The sequence below is a fragment of the Heterocephalus glaber genome, unplaced genomic scaffold, assembly GCF_053883595.1.
Source record: "Heterocephalus glaber isolate CG9 unplaced genomic scaffold, H.glaber_assembly_v1.0 deba00001673, whole genome shotgun sequence".
Taxonomy (NCBI): domain Eukaryota; kingdom Metazoa; phylum Chordata; class Mammalia; order Rodentia; family Bathyergidae; genus Heterocephalus; species Heterocephalus glaber.
This window is the reverse complement of record NW_028258410.1, coordinates 23163880-23169879: the sequence shown is the minus strand read 5'-3', so window position 1 is coordinate 23169879 and position 6000 is coordinate 23163880. Positions and strand designations below refer to the sequence as shown.

The following is a 6000-nucleotide window of genomic DNA, read 5'->3' as shown; positions in this document are numbered from 1 at the left end:
TTGAAGACTGAAGGCAGATAACAGTAACTAAGGTATTTTCAAGGTTTGCAGGGACACTCAATTGCCAGCTTTTAAAACAGCCTGTTCTGGATCCCCTGAAGTGGTGCCTAGAAGTCCCCAGTCACTGCCCTAAACCCGCAGTCACCTTGGGTTCCAGGAATAACAGAGCCTGTCAGATAGATCACCCCATGATGAGGTCCTCTTTCTAAGAGGGAGCAATTACCCCATGCTAGGAACTGAGGCTGCCCCCCTAAATGGGAGCAATCATCTCATGAAAACCAAATCCCCCTTCAAGGAATAAGGACTTCTCTAGAGGCACCTCACGGAGCCAGAAACAAGATTGTCACTGGGCTGCGTCTGGGGATCCTGAAACTGAAGTAAGAAACTTAACTTAAACTACCCTTTGTAACAGGTTCACTGACTCCCATTGCAGAGAAAGAATTTTCAGGACAGTGAGTAAGAGGTATGGGAAGAGTTTATTAGGCAGAGATTTAGGACCCACTTAAGAGTGGAGTGCGGGTGGCTAGAGAAATGAGGCACATTACAGTTTGGAACTGGGAACATTTATGCTTCTCTTGAAGGGCTGGAAAGCCTAGGAAAAGGTGCCCGCCCCAAGAAGGGTACTAGCCCATTCTACAGGTATGGGCTTTTAAAAAAAATACACAATTAAAAAAATTTTTAAAAATACATAATTTAAACATTCTTTAGGTTTGCTCAAATTGCTCCTTTATCTTAGGATCAGCTTCCTACTCTTTACTTTCTCAAGCCAATTTATAGACTTTCAGTATTTTTGAGGAATTTTTGGCGTGATGGATCTGGTAGGGTGGGAGTCAAATTTTTTTTTTGGCACCAGGGATCAAACTTGGGACCTTGTGCTTTTGGGGCAGGTGGTGGAACCACTGAGCTACATTCTTGGCAAGAACCTAAATTTAACCAAGGGAAGGTGACATGGATCACCTTGGGTAACACTGGCTGAGGCCCAAAAGTTGTAGTCTTCTTTAAAGTACAAGTTTTAGTTATGATTTTCTTGTCTCCTTTGTACCTTTTATTTCTTCTATCCTACCTCAAGATGATCAACCAGATCACTTTGACCAGCAGTGTAATAAATAAATAAAAATAAAAATAAATACCAACAGTGTAAATAAATAAATAAATAAATAAAGATGCATATGTCTCACCTCACCTCAGTTTTTTCTATTGAAACCTAAAATTCATATCAGTATCCCCGAAGAAAGGGCAAAGGACACCTGGTCACCCTTCTCTTTCCAATGTAGCTACATTGATTAAATTCCTTTCCTATGTCATCATTACATCTCCTGTTTGTTTTTTAGGGCAAGTGGGTGAACCTCATTTGTTGGGACACCCCAGAGGCAGCCCTTTGGGCTAGGATTCTGGTTACAGGACAGGTCTTTGGGGGATGAGACATAGGAGCAGAGACCTGAAGGCAGGAAACCAACCTTAGGGATATTTGGAGGAAGTGGTCCCATACAGAACAGAAAGTAAAGGCCCTGCCTGAGGCAAAAGTACTGAGGACTTAAAAACCACAATATAGAGCTGGGGTTGAACTGGTGTTCAGCCCTGGTGAGGCCCTAGATTTCAGCTCAGCACCACAAAAAGAAAACAAAATCCAAACCTCAAAGCCAGTGTGAGTGAACCATGGACAAAAGGGAAAATGGTGAAAGGCACAGATGGACTGCTCTCCAGGGTGCATTTCACTTAGGGACTAGTTGACTGCAACACAACAAATCTAAATTTACTGTAATTCTAAATGGAGAGCCATTGAAAGGCTCTGAGCAGGACAGGATTGTATTTCTACTTAATTAATTAATTTTGCAGTACTGGGGATCAAACCCCAGGAGTGCTAATCTACATCCCCAACCCTTTTTTATTTCGTTTTGAGCCAGTGTCTCTCTAAGTTGCCCAGGCTGGCCTCAAGTGTGCAATCCTCCTGCCTCAGCCATCTGAGTAGCTGGGATTATAGATGTGAATGAACATACCTGGCTATATTTATGTTTTTTGGGGTTTTCTTTTTTGAGATATAGTCTCATATGTAGCACAGGCTGGCCTTGTACACGAAGTGATCCTCCTGCCTCAGCCTCCTTAGTACTGAGATTACAGGCATGAGCTACTATACCTGGCTTGTATATACATTTTTAAAAGGATCATTCTGGCTGCTGGTTGGAGTACACATAGATTGGGAGATGGCTTCCTGGGATTAAGAGTAGAAGCAAAAGCAGGGCTGGGTAATTTATCAAGATTCAGTCCCGAAGTAAAAAAATATAAAAGGATAGCAATATAGTTCGGTTGGAGAGTGCTCCTGGGTTTGATCCCCAGTACTCTTCTCCAAAAAAGGCGGGGGGGGGGGGGACTATTACTATATACATACAATATATATACTATATGTATTACTATACAACTTCAAGGTAGCACTGTATCTAAACTGCATCTACAACCTCGCATGGTGGCACACACCTCTATTCCCAGCACTCTGGGAGGCTAAAGCAAGAGGGATGCAAATTGGAGACCAGCCTGGGCAATTCAGCGAGATCCTGTCTCAAAATATACAGTTTTAAAATGGGGCTGTTTGTAGCTCAATGCCAAGGCCCTGGCTTCAATCCCCACTGCGGCCAAAACAAAAAACCAAACCAAACCAAAACCCTGTATCTACAGCCTCAAATATTCTAGGCCTGTTACAGTATTTATTTTATAGGTGTACCATAATTTATTTACTAAGTCCACTGCTGATGGGACACTTTGGCTGGTTCCAATTCTTTTGCTTTTACAAACAATGTTAAGGAACACCTTTGTGGTCAGGTTCCAGCAGATCTGCAGGCCTATTCTTACAAGGGTAATCACTGATCACAAATTAAATTATTGCCCGCATTGAAATTAATTCTGGTGATTGACTTCTCACCCAAAGAAACAAATTTATTCACTCCCTGCCACAACACTCCTTCAGATTATGAGAAGAGTCCGCCATCCCTCCCACATCAATTTTCTGGTTTTTAAATATTTCCATTGTACCAAGCATCAGCCTGAAGGCCCCTTTCCTCCCCAAAATGTCCCCTTCTCCGGTTATAAGAGAGAAACTGAGGTACAAGGAGACAAAAGTCTTCCTGCTGGCCTTTCTCCACCCTTCCTGAGCCAAGTTCCCGGCTGTCAAACTCAACCACCAGATCCCCTAGTGCTCAGGACCCCGATCCCATGCCTCCCTCCAACCCCGCCAGTTCCCCGGCTGCTGAAGGGGCCGCAAATTCCCCTGGTCCCATCCGAGCCGCCGTAGCGCTAGCGCCGCGGGAGCTCGGCAGCTCAGGTCGCCAAGGCAACGGCTGGGCTGCTGGTTGCGGGCGCCAGGCGGCCCCCGGGAGGCGCCGCGCGCCGGTAGCCGCTACCGGCACGGCGAGAAAGCGAGGCGGCGAAACGGCAGGTGAGCAGGGGCCAGCGGACAGTCGCGGCCCAGACGCGCCCGGGGTGGTGTCGATTCCGCCACTAACGAGGAGCTGGGCCGCGGGAGACCCCGGGGAAGGACGCTAGGGCCAGACCTTTGTCACCTCAGCCGCGCCGGGAGTGGCGTCTCCTCTGCCCTTTGCCCTCGCCCCGCGTTTGGGTGGAAGGTGCTTTAGGCTGTTGATTCCTTTTTTGTGTTTTCCTTGGCCTCATTCAAAAGTTTTTCTTTTTTCAAAGCCTTTCCTATTTGGGGGTCGGGGAATAACTCGGAACTGCAGAAAATATATGCTTGTGCGACTCTTCCGAGGCCACAGAGATTTCACTTCTTTGTCGGTTTTCTCACCTGCAAAATGGGGATAGTGGTAGAATCTGTGTTATTAGGTTATTACGAAGTAAATTTATATTTTAAATCCGTGCAGGTAAGTCCCCAGTACTTGGGAGTTTTATTGCTACTACTGTTACAGGGACCATCATTGAGCATTTGTTATGAGCCAGGGCCTGGGCTTATCGCCAGGGGTAAAAAAGTGAATGAGACATTTTGCTCTCCGTCTTATGGAGACAGATCCTTAAACAGCAATTCATTGTGATTTGAACCATGATTTTGGACGTACGGAGGATTATGAATGCACAGAGAGAGCAGTTGATCTAAATTTTCAAAGATAAGCATGGTCAGAGATTCCAAGGAAGGTGACTTCCAAAATGAGACAGCAAGAGTGCCTTGGTATTGGCCAGAAGATGAGACTAATGAAGTGGACTGTGTTTAGGCAGAGAGCAGCCAGAGAGAGCAGCGTGTGCAAAGCCCTAGGAGAGAAAGCGTGCTTCCTGGGAATCAGTAGGGATTTCGGGCTGGCTAGAGACAAGATTTTGACAGGTGGAGGTGGTCTGGCTAGTTGATGTTTGAGAGTTAAACAGCTGGCCCTCTTAAAGATTTTCTTTGTCAGTTTTGGCAGTTGAGACTTTATTTTGAGGGTAGAGGAAGCTGTCAAAGGTTTTTTTTTTTTTTTTTAATTAGTACATGTTTTTAGCACATAATGTTTACATTCCTTGTGTGGAGTTGGTACATGTACATAACACATTTTAATTCTTTTTTCCTCCTCTTTCCCTGCCCTTCTCTCCCCTTCCTCCATCTCTTGATCCCCTTCCCTTTTGAGAAAGATCCATCTCTTCCTATTATCCTTTATTTTGTTATTTATTTATAATTTGGATTTCTCATATAAGAGAAACCATGTGATGTTTAAGCTTGTATGTCTGATTTATTTCACATAACATTATGGTCTCAAGGGTTTTAATGAGGAGGTGTTTCTGTGTGGTTTCTGAAAGATCAGATATCTTTGTTGCTCTCCCTTGGTCTCATCCGTCCTCCTATTTATTCATTTATTTATTTATTAAAAAAAATTTTTTTTTTTGTTCCAAGGATTGAACTCGGGTCCTTGTGCTTGTGAGGCAGGCTGCGGAACCACTGAGCTAAATCCTGGCCCCCTCCCATTTATTTTTAATGTTGCAGCCATTCATTTATGCTGATTTAAAAAATAGTTATTGAACACTGTTTTAGACTATTTTTCATTATTATAACAGAATATCTTAAGATGAGAAACTTTATAGAGAAACAAGGTTTACTTAGCTCACAGTATTGAAGATTCTAGGGCCCAGATCTGACAGTGGTCTTATTAGCAGATCATCACATGGCAACACATGTGTGTCTTTTCTAATCTCTCTCCGCCTCTTCCTTCTTCCTCTTTTCTCCTCTTCCTCCTCCTCCTTCTCTTTCTTTCTGCAGTACTGGAGATTGTACCCAGAGCCTCACACATGCCAGACAAACACTTTATTACTGAGCTACCCCCTCCCCCCGCTTTAATTAATATTTAAAAATTTGAAACAAATTTTCCACGCTGGCTTTGAGTTTGGGATTGTCTTGCCTCAGCCTCCAGAGTAGCTCGGATTACAGGTGTGGGCCACTGTGCCTGGCTGAAAGCCGCCAGTATTCAAGGCCAGGTATAGTGGTGCAAACCTGTAATCCCAGCACTGTGGAAGCTTGAGGCAAGAAATTTATAAATTGGAGCCACCTGCGGCAGCTTAGTGACATAGTGAAGCCCGGTTTCAAAATTTAAAAAGCAAGGCTGGGGATTTAGCTTAGTGGTGCCACCACCTGCCTCACAAGCACAAGGTCCTGAGTTTAATCCCTGGTACCAAAAAAAAAAAAAAGAGTTGGAAATGTAGCTCATTGAAAAGGCCCTGGGTTCAATCTCTAGTATCATAAAACGAACAAATAAACATGCCACCAGTATTCCGTCTAATCCTAATCTCATCCCAAAGGCCCTACCTCTAAACACCATATTCTGATTAAATCCTCACCCTCTTTTTTTTGTTTTTTTGGTACTGGGGATTGAACTCAGGACCTTGTGCTTTTGATGCAGGTGGCAGAACCACTGAGCTAAATCCCCGCCTGTCATCTTCTTAATACCTTACAGTGGAGATTGAATTTCAACACGTAAGCTCTTGGGGGACACACTCAGCCCCTATCTGAACAATAGTGAGTGTCTTTTGTGTGCCAGG

The 6000-nt window shown here is 44.2% G+C and overlaps 1 protein-coding gene across 4 annotated transcripts in view; it reads left to right on the top strand.

The window, feature by feature from the left end:
• Positions 1–3287: 3287 nt before the first annotated feature.
• Pkig (cAMP-dependent protein kinase inhibitor gamma) overlaps positions 3288–6000 on the top strand; it is a 106652-nt gene continuing 103939 nt past the window's right edge. For 2 of the 4 annotated variants that reach the window (XM_013077169.3, XM_087197846.1), the window contains exon 1: positions 3288–3427. The gene's annotated coding sequence lies outside the window, so the exon portion shown is untranslated. The remainder of the gene's footprint in view (positions 3428–6000) is intronic. The other 2 variants (XM_087197845.1, XM_087197850.1) reach the window with 2 other exon arrangements.